At 36.1% G+C, this 20,994-nt stretch overlaps 1 long non-coding RNA gene across 2 annotated transcripts; it reads left to right on the forward strand.

Annotated features, from left to right (window-relative positions):
* The first annotated feature begins 2,829 nt into the window (after window positions 1-2,829).
* Window positions 2,830-3,503, forward strand: LOC142178825 (uncharacterized). Of its 2 annotated transcripts, none has more exons than XR_012707038.1 (2): window positions 2,830-3,133; window positions 3,234-3,503. It is a non-coding gene; the product is annotated as an uncharacterized LOC142178825 (long non-coding RNA). The 2 variants fall into 2 exon arrangements; XR_012707039.1 differs by having other exon boundaries at window positions 2,830-3,056.
* Window positions 3,504-20,994: the final 17,491 nt, after the last annotated feature.

Below are 20,994 nucleotides of genomic sequence, written 5' to 3' on the forward strand. Positions count from 1 at the left end.
TGTGATGGATTATATTAGGTATATTAATACTTGGCTCACATTCCTCTACAACAAATATGTTAATAACATTAAACTGGTTGTTAACAAAGTTCAATAAAGTCTTAATATCATAATCACCTTCTATTTCATAGTATGTACAAAAAGAACCATTAACTATCAGTTGTTAGACTCTTATATACCCCAAGTTAGAAATATATTCATCCACTAAATCATTATAGGAAAGTAAGTCAGAGTCAAAACCTTGCTTGGTGTGCACAAATTTTCTTGAGTATGCCACGAGTGATTTCTTGACCCACTCTCCACCATGATGAAAGACCAAATCCAGCATGAACATTGTCAGTAAACTGCAGAATAAAGAATATATATATATTTAAGACACAATAAAATCACTTAAGGTAAAAAAATATAGAAACATTATAAAATACACACTAAAACCAGACAACATAAACAAACAAAGACTAATGGAAGGCAGAACAAAATAGAATAATAGAAGGTACAAAGATAAAGGCATATAAAGGCTGAATAAAATAAAAGGTACCACACATTGAAGAAGTCAGTCAACTTCAATAAACTAATAGATGCAGCCATGGATATGGGAGACCATACATTAAAGTATTAAAGTAACTAATAAAGTGTCCCCTGCCCCACCCTTCAATAAACAACGCAAAAAAGAACAAATGAAAGCCAATACAAAAAATCTCATTCACTTAGTTTCTACAAAAAAAAAATCAAAGGAAGCTGGGACCACAAAATATTAAAATTAAAATCCTAAACCACTAAAGTACTTTTCAATACCAAGAAAGCATAAACCAGATATGAGGCACATGCAATCAAAAAGAATAAAATTACGGTTTAATAATGAAAAATCACATGCAACTGAATACAAACGCAAAACACACACCTACCACCTTGAAATTATTGACAAAGAAAGGGAGAAGTGAAAACCCTAACAAACCAAGAATAATTATGAAAACCCTAATTCCAATAAACAACAAATTCGAAACCCTATGACAACTACACTTCGGTTACACACACCTATCAGCTTGAAATAATCGATAAAGGAAGGAAGAACTGAAAGCCCTAACCAACCAACAACAAATCAAAAAGGGATTTGAAACCCCAGTAAAACTTCACTTCACTTACATACAAGAAAGAGATAAAACTAACAGAAACATCAAGTTTTTGGAATAACTTCTTGCCTTTGCTTGAAATCGACACTGGACGCAAGGATTCTATAGACGGGTTTGGTTCTCTCGTTTTCTTTCAAGTACTAGAAGGTTCGACCAAATAAAGGCCTCTACTTATTTTACACGAGTTATTTCTATTTATTTAGTGGAAAAACGGTTGCTGGTTACGGGTCAAAATTTTGGGAGTGAAATTGGGTCAATCTAATTTGGGAGTTGAATTGGGGCTTTCAACTAAATGGAAAGCTGACTTGGCAGTTGACGTGGAAAAATGGAGTGGGTCAGCTACCACATTGTTCATCCATTAGGGTTAGGGGCAATTACATCAACTTTTTTAATGGTGGGGTGGGTTTTGGACGTAGGAGGACAAACGTGTAATATTTACAACAGTATAGGGGAAATAATGGCCTCCTTTATAGAATTGTACCTAAAGTAGGACTCATCTACTATATAAAGTGGGTCTGATAATTCATTTAGCACATTGTAACACGCATTCAAAGCAATACATTATTATTCTCTTTAAGCTCTTATTCTTCTGAGTCTTGATATCGATGGAAGTACATTCGGCTCGAGGGTGACTAACCTTCCAAGGCTGAAATTATCCAATTCGTGTGATTTTTATTTATTTTATTGCTATTTATTTCAATTGCAATCTAATTTATCGTTTTATTTTAAGTTAATCCACGTATCCTTAAAATCACTTACGAATTCAATTGTTATCCGATTTTGAGGGTAAACAATATTAATAGTAAGTATGTGAAAAATGTACAAATAGTAAAATGTCGGAATGGGGCATGGAAGTGGTGTTTTGGTGATAATTTTGGATACGAACGGTTAATTATACTCTTTTCGTTCCAATTTATATGAACCTGTTTGACTGGGCACGGAGTTTAAGAAAAAATGAAGACTTTTGAAATTTGTGGTCCTAAACAAGTTAAAAAGGCCCCAGAGTATTTGTGTGGTTATAAAAGCTTCTCATTAAGGGTAGAGTTGTAAGTTTAAGCTAAATTATTTTCAAATTTAGAAAGAGGTTATTCTTTTTGGAACAAACCAAAAAGAAAATAGGTTCACGGAACTGAGGGAGTAATATTAACAGCTGGTGACGGATGTGGAATACAAATAAAAATAGTTTAAAATAATAAAATAAATCCTTTTTCTTTTTTCACATCATACTAGTGGAAGCGGGGGGGGGAAACATCAAATTCTATAATTTCGACAAAGAGCTTACGTAAATACATGTGAAAATTTAGTAAAGTTTAAATAAATATTATATATAAAGATGCATAGTATTCATTCGTTGAATTGGCGCAAGCATCAAGCACTTTTTTTCATTTCTTCCATTTGTGCTTTTCCTGTTGCTTGTTTGACTCCCACTTTTTCAATTTCTACAATTTGTCAGCTGTCTACGTTTCATTCAATTTTCCTACTACTTGTTTTTTTAAATCTTTAGGAGGGTTTGGTGGGGTTGCGAAGAGGAATGAGGATTGGTTTGTGCAAGCTAAGAGACTTTTGCTTAGAAGAAACATGTCCGACCAAGCCCATGTCATGTCTGATTAAAAATATTCAAAATAAACATGATTGTTTATTACTAAATACTATTCGTCGTACGTATCTCTAAATTATTATGATCACTACGGAACAAAAGTATATAGTGCGTAGGCTAAGGAAATTAAAGGATGACCATTAATTTTGAACCGCGTTATTGCCATAGATTCTGGAGATTCTTCATTTCATAATTAATTTCTTTGTTGGAAGGATTTCTTTCCGCAGTCTGTCTTTTCCTTCTCTCACTTCTATTAGCAAAGGTAGATTCAAGTCAAATTTTTTCTTGGCTTGCGGGCTCAGGGACTGCATCAATGGAAAAGACACATGGTTAAAAGTGTATTCAGTTGATTATTCTTTGTCAAAAAATTATATTGTGTATATAGATAAAATATTACGTTTTAGAGGTATATAACATATATTGAACATCATTTGTCGGAAATTTTTTTTCACTTCTCTCAAATTTGAAAACCTTTGAAAAATTCCTAACTTCGTCATTGACTGCAGGCAATTGCTTCTCGTGTAGTCGTCAGCTCGTTCTTGACAGATCAGATCAAGTGTTCATAATCTCAAAGAGCGGGGCAGGCTAGAAGGAAGGGATTGAGCTTGAAGGCTTCCACGAATTGATGCCGAGACTAGATTCGAAACTAGACTTAGATAAGGCTAAGGTATTAGAAATCATGCATTCAAGAAAAGAAAAAGTCATTGCCTGTCGGTTACTGATTGGGGTAAATTTATCAATAATGCTCATTTCGGCACAATTGATTGAATTTTACATCTTCTCGTGTCTCTCTGAATTATTTCATCTGATTTAATCAATATATACTTTGTTAGACTAATTTCATTTATCATTACTAAGTAGTATTTAGCCATCTTAAAAATTACTTTCAACTAATAGCCACATGTTATTCGGTCAAACTCGAAGAAAGAATATTTGTTAATATATATGTATATTAAGAGAGATTAACTTGTATACTCTAATCACGTAAAGAAATTTTGCAAAATTAAATTATTTTTATTTATTATAGCCGGTAACTTAGACAAGAGTGGGTTTCTATAGTGGTGAGCGCCCTCCATTTCCAACTAAAAGGTTGTGAGTTCGAGTCACCCCAAGAGCAAGGTGGGGAGTTCTTGGAGGGAAGGAGCCAGGGGTCTATCGGAAACAGCCTCTCTACCCCAGGGTAGGGGTAAAGTTTGCGTACAAACTACCCTCCCCAGACCCCACTAATGAGATTATACTGGATTGTTGTTGTTGTTGTTGTTGTTGTATAGCCGGTAACTTGTGTTATTTCAAGACTACAAATTTCATTTTATACGGAGGGTTACCTATACCATAATATCTTTTGGATGATTACAGTGTACTACGTATTCTGAAAGCTTAAATGTTTGGCTAACTTTTACGAGAGCAAATGTGTATGATCTGATTGTCTATCTAGAAAATATCCATGCACGATTTTAATAAAAATTAAAGCACAAAACTCGAGAAGTTTAGTTATCTAACAGAAGCCTCACCCTAAAAACAAGATAAGAATGATGATTACTTGATTAGGTATGTGATTAATTATATACATGTGCGATTCGTAGCAAACACATTAAAACTTACTTTTTAAGTATATACTTTACTTAATTATATCGCACAAGTTCCTTATTGCTTCTAAGTGCTTTATTAGACCTTAGATTACGTTAGATCTTAAATCAAGTATATAAAGGAATCTTCCTCCTCTCTCAAAAAAACTCAAAAATAAATATTAAAAGAAATCTTTACACGGTGACCATCAAGATTTTGTGTGCAAAATGTGGCAATGCTTCGGTGGCCACGACAAGTTGACCGCCATTTTTTTTAATAATAATTCTATCAATGGTTTTTGAGAAACCCCTATATTTAAGTAAGAGAGTTGTGAAAGCTTCAGAAAACCAAATAACAACTGTGTTGGCATATGTACACATTAACACGCCATTTTATCAAAAAACAAAATTGGTTCTTTGAGAATTATACTAGTAACAACTTAAAAAGACAAATTTAAAAAAGGAGAAAAATAAGGCTTTATTATGTTTCTCATGAATCATGATTCATGATTCAACTCGTTTACTTTAACAACAAAAAGAAAAGCAGAACGGCGATCTATTTGATCCTTTGATGTTAGGATATTAGGTGTTGATTTTGACATTTGACAAATTTATGTCCGTATAATTATTAATTCCGTCGGGTTTTTTTGTTTGGTTAATTCCCTTCTTTTTTTAGCTTACTTCAGTAGAACTATCAAGAAAAAATGTGATTAGCTATTTTATCGAGTTCTCTGTCGAGAAGTAGTATTATGCAAGTAACTTACTCTATTAGTTCTGATTTTTAATGTTGTAGGAGTTGTAAATATATAGTAGTTGCAAAAACCTGTGGCGGGGCCAGAATTTGAATTTTTATTAAGGGGTGTCAAAATATATAAAAGTAAACATACCAAAAAATTAAGGAGAGTCAACACATAATATATATACATATAATTTTTTTACCTACATACACAGTGTATTTTTCCCGCAAAGGACTTGACACCCCTTCCCATAAGGTGGCTCCCCCGCTGGCAAAAACCTCTCGTCCAAGTTAACTTAAGCCATGTCTTTACTAACAACAATTCTTGCCATCTCAGATAGAATTTGGTGCGGAGTTCAAATATCCACTAAGCTTAGATTTGATTTGGGCATAGTTAGACTCTCAAAGATTTAGCTGCATTTTAAGGTTTAATTAAAAAAAATTGTTAGCTCCCCTTCGTCCTCTCTTTTAATTGCCACAATGTGCATTGGTGTCGGTGATTATTCAGTGCTCTCTTTTCTTTTTTATCTCTGCACAAATATATAATAATTAATTTTCTTCTCTTATCTAGTTGATCCTGGAAGATTAATTATAGGTTTTTATGATGAACATCTTCCTTCGTAATTTTCTTATTGCGAGTTCTTTCAAATTCTAGATTAATTGTTGTAATCTATTATATTATTCAAAAGAAGATATTCTCGCATCTACCTTATATATATAATAAAATATTTACATACTCCAAGTGAATGGATATTTCCAAAAAAAAAAAACAAATTGAGACCAGAACAGTGTGAACAAGTATCGGTATATGTTATCAACAATATTGATGATATGATTTGAAGAAATCCCTCACTTGTCGTCGGACTGATATCTCTTTCCTTAGTTTTGATGTGGACAAACGGTACGAAAAAAATTCATATATTTGTAAAAGAAGTAATTAATTAGAACATATGAAAGATGCGAAATACCAAACATTATTCCACACTCAGTGAATCGACAAGCAACAAATTGGTTTACCTTGGGACACTAGGTATATGATGTTTTGGGACATACTCATTCCACGAAATGACTTGAAAAAGCAATAAAATTTGGTTGAAACCGCGTCATGCCTTTGCATGCCCGCCCTTTAATTTGCTAAATGACTTATGCGTGTACCACTTCTTACTTCGTATGTCTCAGTCTCGAATGCAAATTCCACTAGTCATGACATTGCAAGTCTATTTACAGGGGTTATAAGAATAATAAAAAGCAAAAAAAAACAACAAATAGAGAAGAGAAAAAATAAGAAGAAGAAGCAGAGAGACGACTGATTTACTATGTTCTAAGGCTAAGTGCTGACTCGAGAATTAGTCAGTCCCTGTAGGATATGATCAAGAGCAACGACGGCGCCTATATTATATATCGGTTGCGTTATTTTTAGACCTTTAATAAGAAATTGAGAAGATCGAAGCGGGCGGGGAAGAAAATAAAAATTTATCCGCACCTCAAAAGAATGTTATGTATATAAAATAACATAGAAAGTATTTTATGTCTAAACCTTTATTGTTTATATTTTTACAAGTGGTGTAAGTAATTGAAGTGGCTAAACTTGAATTTAGAATTTAGACGGATACATTTCTTAGAAAGAACAGCGAACTTACTTACACGGTCCATATATACGTATTACTCTTTCTCTTTTTTTTTTACGAGAACCTTAATAAAGGACTACGTTATATTATCCGTGCACGTTAGTATGTATGAGCTCAAACGAAGAAATCCCCTATATACATTCGTACACTATCAATATGGAGAGACGTAATCTTTTGATAGGAGTAACTTTTTTCGTTTTTCCTTTGTGTTAACACGATTGTGCTTTAATTTTTTAATAATAGAAAGTGCAAAAAGACAACCTAAAAATGAAGTGGCCCAGCTTGATCAGGAATGGACAAATTGACGATCATAGATAATTGAGCTCTAAAGGCATAGAGGAGCTAGTGTATCATGATTCATTTTATTAAATGAACTTTTCATGTTCCAAAAAGCTATTAGTTCTTAATTCAAATCGTACTATCATGTCGACTATAATAAAAATTTAACTCACTTTTATTTTTGCCTATAAAAGACATCTCTTTTGTCCATAAACAAACATTTACGGAGAAATGTGCATTTTGAACTTGTGTAGTCTAATGGTGTACTAGGTTTATTTCGATCGCTATAAGTAGTGGCAAGCAACTAAGCATCTTTAAATATTGATCCAAATAATTAACCGCCTCTAGTTTGTCTAAACTCTAATATGACGATACTATCATTATTTGCCAAGTGAAAAGCCTGTCAGGTCCAACTACTATTTCCCACGAGTATCATGATCAACTCTTAGTGTGAAATCCATGATAATAAATCTTTTTTTCTTAAAAAAAAGGAGAAGTTAACTTAAATTAAAAGTGTACAAGAACTTTTATACTACTATCTTAAAAGTTAATTACATATAATTAACATAGTTTTGTGACTTATAAAATAACATAACTTGCTACGACATGCAAAATTGCAGTGGTCATATAAGAAAAACTCGGTAAATTTCACAAATGATCGTATCACTATGACTCATTTTCACCAAAGTCATATAACTATGTTTTCTCGCACAAAAATATAAAACTTTTTACTAACTCACACAAAATCATAGTGACCGAAAAATACAACTTTTCAGTAGTATTTTTTTATTCCACGATTTTTTATTTTTTTATTTTGTCTAATAAATAGTATAATCTAACTAAAATAGGAATGACCCAACCGGACCTAACCATTTGTGAAAATTACCCAAGAAAAACTATAAATTAAATTGTTTAAAAAAATCAGCCACGGCTTTAATGAGTAAATTGTGATAAACGTTTAATTCGTGGATTAAAAACGTTTTAAACTAGATGACACTCTTATGAATTCAACATTATTAATGCATAAAAAAACATGGGATCTTTACACAAATAGCCGGTCATATTAATTATTTATTTTTTCTAGTCAAATACATAGATTATATATTAATTATACACATATATTATACTTTCAGCTGCTATTTTTAATTTAAGTTATTAGGTAAGCGGCTATTTGAGTTAATTCTTCAAAAAACCTTAGTAATGCATCACAAAACAGACTTGTGTTTTACTTAGGTAATAACCGTTGTCACTTGACAGTAATAATAAGAAAAAAGTGGTATAAAAAAATTACAACAAATTGGGCCCATATCGTTTTGTGAAGCCCACGTGTTTTTATGCATATCTTTAGAATCAGCACGTGATGATAACTTCCACGGACTGCCATTGGGCACATATCTTTTAGCCTCTCCCCATACGGTTCCTATATGACGAGCATTTTTATTTCCCTTTTCTATTACACCCTTCGAATTAGGAAACCTAGCACTTTCACCCATTAAGTTCCACTTTAGTTCATTCCAATTAAGCCTTTCCCATTGCCCTAACCTCAAAATAGATGGATAACACGCAAAATAGATAAATGATCAACTTTCTGCAATTTGGATAATCTGAAATAAATATAGTTTAAAAACTTTTTGAAATGTGGGGAACTCTGTATTTACTATTGAAATGTACTCATTGGTTAATCTATGATTTTTTTTTAATCTATGATAAGTTGGTTTTAGAATTATGTCGTGTAGTGAATTCCATCACCTCTTTTAGAAATTAAAAGTAAAAAATTCCATCGCCTCTTTTTCAGAAAAAAAGAAAAGAAAAACGTTTGACTTAGTCCAAACAGATCCATTTTATTGCAAGTTCATGAAGTGAATTTGGAAATTCATATTTATCTCAACAAATAAACGTGACTATTTCTAATCTGGCGTCCTTCAGTCAATTCAAATTGATAATATTAATTTGTTTTCCTTCTCTTTTCCGGTTCTTCATTTTTTGGTCTATCAGTTTGGCATGTCTAACTAGTAGAAGCCTAACAAGTTACAAGCAATAGGTTAACGGGTAGTTTTATTTTTATGACATAACTGTATATAGTATTAACTCGTCTCTTTCTACAAATAAATTTAGTGGAAAATGACTTGACAAAGTCTCATGTCCTTCTTTTATTGTTTTTCTTTTCTGAATATTTGTATTTCCTCATTCTGACCATTCAAGTTAATTCCCATGCTTGTGATTCACTTTAATAATTCACTCAGTTCCACCTAACAAATCATGTTAATTCCCATGCTTGTGATTCACTCTAATAATTCACTCAATCAGTCCATGAACGATGCCCATAGACCATAGTCCTTTATTATATTTTACATTTGTTCTTCAGCTAGACAAATCAAATTTCTTTTCTATATCATACGCACAAATATCACCTTTTTAAAAAAAATTTCCTATGTTTTGAAAAACAAACTTTGAAATAAAGAATTAAGTTATGGTTTGGCCCACTGGTTTAGTTGACATAGCCTCCCATCTATGTTAGAGAAAGAAAATGTAGTTGATTGACATGAAAAAGAAGTGAACCGAACATAATACACTTTCAAGTCTAGATACATTCAGTTCAAGTTTTCAATAGAAAAGCATTACTCCCATTAATTTGTTCATAAACTCCAGCTAAAAGTTTGTTGCTTAAGAGGTATAATGTAATATTCATTACGACTTAATTCTACGGTTGGCTTTAAGAAGATCAGTAGGGAACAAGTGTTTTGACTCTTTGTTTTTCTTGCTATACCAAGACTTGTAAGTTGTAACCCAAGAATATTCAAGTAGTAGGACTTATTTACCTAGTTGTTAAATAACATTTTTTTTTTAGCATTGTTCGAGCCAACTTACATGAAACTATTCTTAAAACAAATTAGGTCATGGTCTGGCCCACTGGTTTAGTTGAGATAGCCTCCCATCTATGTTAAGAGGAAGAAAATGTAGTTGATTGACAGGAATAAGTAGTGAACCGAACATAATACACTTTCAAGTCTAAATACATTCAATTCAAGTTTTCAACAGAAAGTTTAAAGAAAAAAAAATAATAATTAATGTAAGATATGGCCTAAATTTGTTCATAGCAAACTAGGAGTCAAAGTATTCAAATTTGGAGCCAAAGAATTCTAGTTTGGAGCCAAAGAATAAAAGTATTTTCTTTTATTCTTTTTTCTTTATTTGGGGACCAAAAACTTTGCCATATAAATATAGGCCATCTTACTTCATCTGAATCATCCCATATTTTGATTAGAAATTCACTTTGAGTATTCTTGTAATAAAACGTTTTATTATATTCTATAGAGTTAATGTTGGGAAACACTTTGAGTAAACCTCTTCTTTGTGAGTGATTGTAGCGAAGTTATTCTCTTGGGATATATTTTGGTATAATCAGAGTTTCATCTCTAATTTTGTACTCTCTTTTGTGTGCCTGTTGTTATAGTGAAATTTCTCCTCTCCGCTTATGGACGTAGGTCACCTTGACCGAACCACGTTAAATTTTGTGCCTCTTTTATATGCTTTAATTGTCGTTATTATCAACTTGCATTGTCTTTGTTATTGTCATTATAACTTTGTTTGGCTAAATTCTGCGCTACCCGAATTTCCGATCCTAACAAATTGGTATCAGAGCCGGATCTAACCGGGTTAGTATAAGTAGCCAATATGACTCTAACAAAGACTTATATTGAGAAATTTGACCGAAGTGCAAACTTCGGGATGTGGCAATTAAAGATGAAAGCTATCCTAATTCAGGATGGCTTAAACTTAGTGTTGCAAGGAAAGGAGAAAAAGTCGGATAAAATGACGGACAAGGAGTTTGCTATCATAGAAAAAAAGGCAAAATCAGATATCATCTTAAATCTCTCAAATGAGATTTTACGTGAAGTTTCTGTGAAAACCACAACCAAAGGCATGTGGAAAAAATTGAAAACCTTATATGTGAAGAGGATAGTGGAAAATAGACTTTACCTAAACAGAAACTTTACACAATTCGTATGGGTGAAGGTGCCTCTATTCTCTCTCATCTTGACACCTTTGATTCCATTCTTATGGATTTGAATAATATAGATGCTGAAATTAAATATGAGAATCAAGCCGTATTACTGCTTTATTCTCTACCCCCATCTTTTAAGCATATAAGTAATACTATACTTTATGCAAAAGATAATATCTTTTATAAGGATATTAAATCTATCTTAAAATCAAAAGATCAGATAGATAGTGATATTACTGGGGAAACTAGTGGAACTTAAGTGGAAGTTGGCTTGTTCGTTAGGGGTAAATCCGACTCAACATCCAGATACAATAATTTAGAGTGTCGTTATTGTCATAAGAAATGTCACATTATCCGTGAATGCTATAAGTTGAAAAATAAGGAAAAGCATAAGGAAAGAAAAAATGAGCACAAAGATACTGACATTGCCGAAGCTAGTTTAGCAACTGATGAGATTGAGGGAACAATATTTTAAACTACTGAAATTAGTTTCAAATCTGACAATGAATGGATTTTAGATTCTGGTTGTTCGTATCATATGTGTCCCAACATGGACTTGTTTTCTACATATGATTCGGTTGAAGGTGGAGTTGTCCAATTGACTAACAATTCTACTTGTAACGTTATTGGTAAAGGTACAATTCAGATCAAAATGCACGATGGTGTGGTGAGAATTCTCACCGATGTTAGACATGTGGGGGAGAATGTAACGATACGGCCGGTCATTTTGAGTATTACAACCTCGTTCTCTCATTTACTGCTCTATTTGTGCTTTATAGCTGTATTATGACCTATCGGATTAGTTAGTTTGGGCCCGGAGAGATTTCAGAATGAATTGAGATACTTAGTCTCATAATGGAAAATTTAAGTTGGAAAAGTCAATCGGATATTGACTTATGTGTAAACGACCTCAGATTTGAATTATGATGATTCCAATAGCTTCGTATGATGATTTTGGACGTAGGAGCATATCTGAAATTTTTTTTGGAGGTCCGTAGTGGAATTAGGCTTGAAATGGCGAAAGTTAAATTTTTGGGAAGTTTGACCGGGGGGTTGACTTTTTGATATCGGGGTCAGAATCCGATTCTGAAAATTAAAATAGGTCCGTAAACTGAAATGTGACTTGTGTGTAAAATTTGAAGTCATTCCGGATTGATTTGATATGTTTCGGCACAAGATATAGAATTTGAAAGTTCAAAGTTTATAGATTTTTGATTTGAGGTGCGGTTCATCGTTTTGATATTGTTTGATGTGATTTGAGGCCTCGCGTATGTCCGTGGTATGAAATAGAACTTGTTGGTATATTTGGTTGAGGTCCCGGGGGCCTCGAGTGAGTTCCGGATAGTTAACGGATCAAATTCGGACTTGAGGAAAATGCTAGAACTGCTGCCTCTGATGTGATCGCACCTGCGAGGGTTTTGGCCACAGGTGCGGCAGGGTTGGCGCATATGTGGGACTGGGGATGGCCTGGGGTCTTCGCAGGTGCGGCGATTTTTGTGCAAAAGCGCGACCACAGAAGCTGTCCTAGGCATCGCAGAAGCGATCTGGGCTGGCCAAGCTATTCTCGCAGAAGCGAGTTATTTCCGCATAATGATGGTCGCAAGTGCGACCTCTTGTCCGTATCTGCGAAAGGGCTGGACAGAACCCTTTAAGTTCGAGGGTTTGTGATTTTTCACCATTTTCGGATTTTGGAGCTCAGTTTGGGCGATTTTGGAGAGGAACGTTTTCACACTTGGGATAAGTATTCTTAACTCCCTTGTGATTATATTCCATGAATCTATCTTCATTTTAGCAATTGGTTGATGAATTTAAAGAGGAAATTGGGGGTGTTGGCCTAAAGTTCATAGTATGAATTTTTGAGTTTTGAACATCAATTTGGAGTTGGAATTGAGTGAAATTAGTATGGTTGAACTTGTAATTGGATGGGTTGTCGGATTTTGTGAGTTTTTGTCGGATTCCGAGACGTGGTCTCCACGGGTCATTTTTGGAGTGTAATTTCGGATTTTGTGAAAAATATTAGAATTTTGATATGGAATTGATTCCTATAAATTATGTGGACTGAATCAAATTTATTTTGGCTAGATTCGAGCCGTTCAGGAGTTGATACGTACAGAATGGGATTTCTGGAGCATTGTTTGGCTTGCTCGGCATTGGATTCGTCTTGTTCGAGGTAAGTAACTCTTCTAATCTTGGAGATGAGGGTATGAACCCTGATTATACGTGTTATGTATTTGGTATTGAGGTGACGCACATGCTAGGTGACGGGCGTGTGGGCGTGCACCATGTGAATTGGGACTCTGTTATTTCCATGGCACTATATAGTGGTCCTACATTATTGATGTCCGTGTTTTCACCATGTGATAAAGTAATCGAGTTGTCAATCATGTTAGATATCATGTTTAGGCTTTATGACGATACTGCTAGGACCCATAGTGGTCGTTTCTTGTTGTCATTTCACTGATTTCATTGATAATTCGTACTCAGTTATATTCATGCATTCATATCATATCTCAGTCTCAGTTGTTATTTATTGATACATCATATCATTGTTGTCGGGCTAGTTTCATGACATTGTGAGCCCGTGAGTGAGACAGGAGAGATTGATGACTGAGTGGGGCCAGGGGCCTGTTTGTGAGGATATTGATACTATAGCAAGTGAGTCGTCCGTGTGGATCCATATATTGATATTATGGCACGTGAGTTGTCGGTGCAACACGTGAGTTGTCCGCGCGGATTATAGCATTTAGGCTGTAGGAGCCCCTCCGGAGTTTGCACACCCCAGTGAGCGCGGTTGATATTATTGAGGGATGGATCTTCCCTGGACATGGATCTTGTCCGAACCATTATATACCTGGAGATGGATCTTCTTCGCGGGCTGGATTGGCCCTACTCGGTACGTAGTGACTGATGATCTGTTGATATGTATTTTCCGTGATGGATCTTCCCTGGGCCGGATTGGCCATATACAGTACCGAGTGATTGGGCATGATGAGTGGAATGTGTGAGAAAGTGAGATTGAGTACTCTGAGAGTGTGAGTACATGAGTTTATCTCTGAGATACATTGCATTGACATGCGCACCTGACATACAAGCATAAAAATGTATTTTTCTCATGCTGTACAGTATCACATCATTCATGATTTCTCACACATGTTGACAGATGGGCATAGTGATGCATTTGTTTTACACTGGTTATCTGGAAAGAAAATGTAACATCTTATTTATTATTGAAAGGATTTTGGAAAAATTATTATTTTCAACCTTATTCATATTTTTGGCAACTCCGGTAAACGATATGGGTTTTCATTGATGTACTTGAAAGGCAGAACTATTTTCAGAAATCATGTTTTTGTTGAGCATTTGATTGTTAAGTTACTTCTGGTATTACTTGTTTTATGTTGTTATGAACTATTGTTGGTTATTGAAGTTAAGACCCGACCTTGGTACAAGCTCGTCACTACTTTTAACCTAAGGTTAGGTTTGTTACTTATTGATTACATGGGGTCAGTTGTACTCATTTTACACTTCTGCACCTTACGTGCAGATGTTGCCTGTTGATGTTGCTGTGTTTGTTGGGAGCTGGATCTGAAGATGTATCTGCATTCCGGTTGTAGATGCCTCTTATTTCATGGTAGCCTTAGATTCATAAAACTCTCTTTATGTACTTTTCAAACAGATGATGTATTTACTTCATACCAGTTTTGTATACTCTATTCTTAGAAGCTCATGATTTGTACTACCAGTTCTTGGGGAATATATAAGATTAAGATTTTTCTTTACTTAAATTGCTTTAATAATTATTATTGGAATTGGATAGTTGATAATTGGCTTACCTAGCGGGTTGGGTTAGGTGCCATTACGACTAGTTGAATTTTGGGTCATGACAAGGTGGTATCAGATCTCTAGGTTCATAGGTTCTACAAGTCATGAGCAAGTGTCTAGTAGAGTTTTGCGGATTGGTATGATGACGTCCATACCTATCTTTGAGATGCTACATGGCATTTAGGATATATACTTCCCATCTTTCCTCATTATCGTGCGTAATTGATTCAGCTTGAGTCATAACTCTTTGAATTCCTTCAACGCATTCGTATGTGCACATGATCGCTCGGTATCAGTTGTGCATCACCGGCTTGTAATTCTATGAACGAAGTTCGAGATGTGAAATCTGTATTTTGGTGATGTGCCAGTCTGGAGGACTTAAGGCCATGGTTGGACCGTAGGTTAAGCTTGGTAGATTTAGTTGTAACTTGTACATTTGGACTCATATGTCTGGTAACGTCCCTACGAGTGAAAATTTGTGGCTCGATAAGTGGTAGAATGGCTTTGTGATAAGTATGATGTAACCGCAGGATGTGTTAAGACGATTTGAATGTGACTAGAAGTGTTTCCTTGAAGTATAAAGGAAGGCCATTGGGTTCTTGATTTTCGTTTTGATGTGATGTACAGTCTCGAGTGTGAATGTTTTGAAAGATCTTTCAGGTTGTTAAATTTTGGGGAAAATTAAATTCTCGTGTCTGGTTAATGAGTTTGGACTCAGAAAAATTAAGTGATTTCATAGTAATCATGACTGCGAAAGGCAATAACAAGATGCCAATTTGAGACTAAGCAGGTGGGTTATCTCCTGCGGAGTAATGTACGTAGGTGAGTTCCTTATGATGTGAATAGAGAGTTTATTTTCTGCCAGCGGGGCATATGTGTGGAGACTTGAATTTGAATCTGGTTGAGAAAGCAGACTTGAGTGTTAAGGGGATGGATGCGAGCTTTGCAGACGATTGACGTATTTTCATGGTTGGCGTGGTATGATCTTGAGAAGAATTTTCGTTGAACTGACTGCGGTATTAAGGCAGTAATAGAATATGGGTATTGTGAGTTATCGAGTGTTTTGATCTATGACTTTGAGCTAAGTAGGAGAGCCTACTAGTGACAATTCAATTTCATGGTTATATGTAAAGGTTTAGTTTTGGGCTGAGGCATACTTGTGGGTTAGTTATGACTTGCAGAGGTGGAGTTCGAGAATGACTCGAGTAAGGAAATTTTTGAATACGGGTTATATTATGCTTTATGAGTATATGAAAATCGTGGGATGAGTGAGTTGTTATTTGTGAATGATGTAGTGCGCACAGAGTATGAATTTTATAGATGGTATTAAAGTAGAGTTACTTCTTTGAGCATTGTTGTGCTAATGATGCACGTGTCTTTTGGCCCATTTGGGCAGTGTAATTTGGATTCGAACAAAGGGGGGAGACTCTCAATAAAGTTCCAATAGGTTCGAGGTTTATATATAGCAATTGAGAATTTCTCTGGACTTGTGTATGGATAAAAATCTGAGACTTGCATTTGATGGTGCCTGGACTTGCGAAAATTTTGTATGACTATGTATTATACATTTTGTATATGGAAGGAAAGAAGAACAATTTCAAATTCACATAAGGTATTTTTAGAGTGAGTGTTACAGTTGTGGTATTTATGAAGGTGCTTAAGAAGAATACTATGCTTATGGGTTGTATGGCATCGTGGTTCTATGCTAAGGTTTGTGGGGTAAGTTGTGATCAAAGATCGTGGCATTTTAGCAAGGAGAAGTATCAATATGAAGACAAATTCGGAAGGGACTCGGAGAAATAGGACAACTTGGTAGTAGGTTGGATCAGTATGGTAATGGATATGATCGGTTCTTTGGGTGCTTATGATGTGGGGGATTTTCTACAGGTGCTTTGTGGTAATACTCTTGGGTTTGGCGACCTGTGTGTCTTGGTTGAGTTAAAGAGATTTAAATCTGATGGCTTGATTATGTGCAAATGGATTCCAAGGCATTCTCGAGGATTTCTACCATGGTTTGAGATGGGTATTTTACTACCGGCATGAGGAGCATGTTGAGTATTGTGATTTCCTACCGGATGGGATCAAATGGAAGGCTTCTGGCTGATCGGATATCTATTTTACTTATGACTACGAATGATTATGGGGTTCCCGTATTTTTCATATGATGGCACGATAGATGTGGTGTGTTGTGTGGAATTAAGGTTTGCGTGTGCCAGGTCCCTGTTTAGTTTTGAAAGGGAGGTCATAAATTCTTAGAGGTAAGGGACGGTTTTCGATGTTTAGATGGATGCTATAAGTAATTGGTATTGCGTGAGTAGAGTGTATGCTTCAGAAAGTGCACTATATTTTCAATCATGGATATTTCATAGGTATTGCGGTATTGTCCTGGTTGTTAGACTGTTGATATTCAAATTATTACTATGTGGCACGAAAGAATGGGTGAAGTATTCCTCGTGGGAAGATCATGTATGAGAGATATGTTAGACATTCGGGCTGTGGAGATAGAATCAGAAATGGTGATTCGTATGTTCTATGGATTTGGAGACTGGGAGTTTACATGAGCAAATTGTTTCATGGTTGCGGACTGTGAAGTCATGGACGGAGCTAGCCAGATGATAGTATGTATTATGACTCAGTCATTGTGGATTTTAGGAGGGTTATTTATCTATTTGTGGGTAACCAGAGTGGATTTGGGGGTCCATTGGTAGGCCCAATTAGGATGTGTATTCTACACCTAATCGGATTAGTTGGCTCTATACTGCTATTATTGAGGGATATGACATTCGGTTGGCATTGGACTTATTCGTGTTTTAAATGATCTGTGAGTTACTCTTCTATGCTACGAGGAGTTGTGATACATAGGTTATATGCACACATGGTGCGGTTCTATTGGGGGCCTTATGGCGGAATTCGAGTGAGGTGAGTACATTTGGAATTGTTGCGTATTGGTGCACGGGTGGCACGATTTGTGGTTCTGAGTTATATTGGTATGGCATGTCTGTGGGATAGTTGTGTTTAATAATATAAGGTCATTGGATCTAGAATGGGTACTATCAGATTTGATTACAGTATATTCGGGAGGATAATATTAAAAGTCAGCTTAGAAAGTTATTATGGTTCTGGTTGGGGCGAGAGAGCTTCATGACTTGTTGATCTGATAAGGGGTCATGAGATTTCTATGTGTTTCTTTTATTATCAATAATGTACGAAGGTTTTGGAATGAAGTTTGGCTTGATATGGGGTTTAATACTAGTACCATGTTAGTTGGAGTAGGTACTGTGATCAGAAATAGTGTTGTGAGCATGCGAGATGTGTAGTATGCTATGTTAATATGTCTGGGGTCATGGTTATGGCTTGATACAGCTTGTTTGGACTCATTCAGTGTGTATATGTGAGATTCGTGTCTTGAAAAGAAATTCTAAATGTTAGGAATTGAATTCCAAGGTTTTTTGGGCCAAGATTAAGTTAATGATTTTTGTTGTGTTGTGATGTCAGGCCTATATGGAATAAGGTGACGTGGGTTCACTCCCGGGTACGTACGTGGTAAGATGGAATAGTGATTTGATGGCTTGGGAATAACTCTTGGCATGTTCGAGGACGAACGTATGTTTAAGTAGGGGAGAATGTAATGACCCGACCGGTCGTTTTGAGTATTACATCCTCGTCGCCCCATTTACTGATCTATTTGTGCTTTATAGGTGTATTATGACCTATCAGATTAGTTAGTTCGGGTGTAACGACCCGGCCGGTCGTTTCGAGAGTTATAGCCCAGTTTCCCCAATTTCTGCTTCTTTTGTGTTTTTCAGCTATATTGTGTTATATCGGGTTAGTTGATTCGGGTCCGGAGTGGTTTCAGAGTGAATTGAGACATTTAGTCTCTAAAGTAGAAGCTTAAGTTGGAAAAGTCAACCGGATATTGACTTATGTGTAAACAATCTCAGATTTGAACCTTGATATTTCCGTTAGCTCCGTTAGGTGATTTTGGACTAAGGAGTGCGTCCGAAATGTGATTTGGAGGTCCGTAGTGAAATTAGGCTTGAATTGGCGAAAGTTGGAAATTTGGCGATTTTTGGTCGGCAGTGGAAAAATTTGATATCGGGGTCGGAATGGATTTTTGGAAATTGGAGTAGGTTCGTGGTGTCATTTGTGATGTGTGTGTAAAATTTGAGGTCCTTCGGACGTGGTTTGGTAGGTTTCGGCATCGTTGGTGGAATTTAGAAATTTAGAGGTTCTTAGGCTTGAATCCGAGGGTAATTTGGTGTTTTGATATTGTTTTGAGTGATTCGAAGGCCTTACTAAGTTCGTATGATGTCATGGGATGTGTTGGTATGTTTGGTTGAGGTCCCGAGGGCCTCGGGGTGGTTCCGGGTGGTTAACGGAAGGTTTGGAACTTGGAAAATACAACAGAACTGCTGCTGTTGGTGTTTTCCGCACCTGCGAAGAGGGAGCCGCAGGTGCGAGACCGTAGAAGCGAATAGGAGCTCGCAGATGCGGGCAGTGTTGAGTTTGACTGGAATCGCAAGTGCGAGAAGGTTGTCGCATCTGCGAGCCCGCAGGTGCGAGACCTGGGGCGCAGATGCGGAAAGGAGAAAATTGGCTGGCTTCGCAGAAGTGGAGGGAGATGCGCAGGTGCGAGTTATTGGCCGCAGATGCGGAACCTGGGGTTTTAAGTGAGTTCCGCACCTGCAATGGGATTTTCCATAGGTGCGGCGTCGCAGAAGTGGATAAGGTGACTGCAAATGCGGTTTTACTGGACAGAATGAATAAATTGAGGACTTCATGATTTTTGTTCATTTCAACCATTTTTAACTCAAAATTTGGAGCTTTTAGGGTAATGTTTGAAAGGGATTCAAGGGTTTTCACAGAGGTAAGTTGCTTGAGCTCTACTACTCCTAGCTGTGGTGCTTTCCCGTTGATTTCTCATCTAATTAGTGGGGTTTTGAAGTGAAAATTGGGGGTTAGGGCTTGGGATTTTGGAGAGTGTAATTTAAGGATTTGAGGGACCAAATGATGTCAGATTTTGATGAATTTTGTATGGTTAGACTCGTGAGTGAATGGGCTTTCGGGTTTTGTAATTTTTGTCGAGACATGGGCCCGGGGGTCGGATTTGAGTCGATTTTGGGTTTTGAGTCAAATTTAGTAGTTTTCTTGTGGAATCGATTCCTTTAGCATATATTAATGGTATTGTACTGCTTGTGGCTAGATTCGGGACGCTTGGAGGCCGATTCGAGAGGAAAGGGCATTTCGGAGTAGAGAATTTCTCGGATTGAGGTAAGTAATGGTTGTAAATCTGGTCCTAAGGGTATGAAACCCCGGATTTTATGTCATGTGATTATTTTGGAGGTGATGCACATGCTAGGTGACGGGCGTGTGGGCATGCACCGAGGGAATTGTGACTTGGTCCGTCCCGTGAAACTGTAATGTTGAATAACTTGTTGTTAGCTATATGCTCTCTATGTGTTGTGAAAATTTGACTGTAAGTCATGTTAGAAACGATGTTTAGGCTATATGTTGGTACTGTTGGGACCCACAGAGGTCGTGTACATGTTGAATTATCTGCTAAATTGTTGTTTTATACTCAGTCATAATTTACTTGTTTATTTTATCTCAGTCTCTATTATTCATTATTGATGCATCATATTATTGTTATTTGCACTGAGTATCATGACTATTGAGAGCCCGAGAGACTGGAGAGGTTTATGAATAAGTGAGGCCGAGGGCCTGATTGTGAGATATTATTATAGCACGTGAGTTATCCGTGTAGCATGTGAGTTGTCCGTATGGATCCGGATATTATTATATTATAGCACGTGAGTTGTCCGTGCAGCACGTGAGTTGTTCGTGTGAATTATAGCGCTTGGGCTATAGGAGCCCCTCATGAGTATGAACAACCCCAGTGAGCGCAGGTACCTACTGAGTACGAGTGTCGAGTGCCGAGTGCTGAGCGATTGTAAGGCATGAGTGATGGTGAGGCATGAGTGATTGTGAGGACTGAGTGATGTTAGCCGGTGGGCAGTATATGATTTCATCATCCATGCTCATAGTTGCTTGGAGTCCTTGTTTGAGAACTGTTGAAAGATATTTCTAATTGATTTACTTGAACTTGATTTAAACAAGCTGATTTGACTTAAACTCTGGCTACAAATCATGCCGCACTTTACTAAATTTTTGTGATATGAACGGTACTTTAATTTAGCTCGTTACTACTTCTCAGTCTTTATTTATTTCTGT

This window comes from Nicotiana tabacum, unplaced genomic scaffold (genome assembly GCF_000715075.1).
Source record: "Nicotiana tabacum cultivar K326 unplaced genomic scaffold, ASM71507v2 Un00001, whole genome shotgun sequence".
Taxonomy (NCBI): Eukaryota; Viridiplantae; Streptophyta; class Magnoliopsida; order Solanales; family Solanaceae; genus Nicotiana; species Nicotiana tabacum.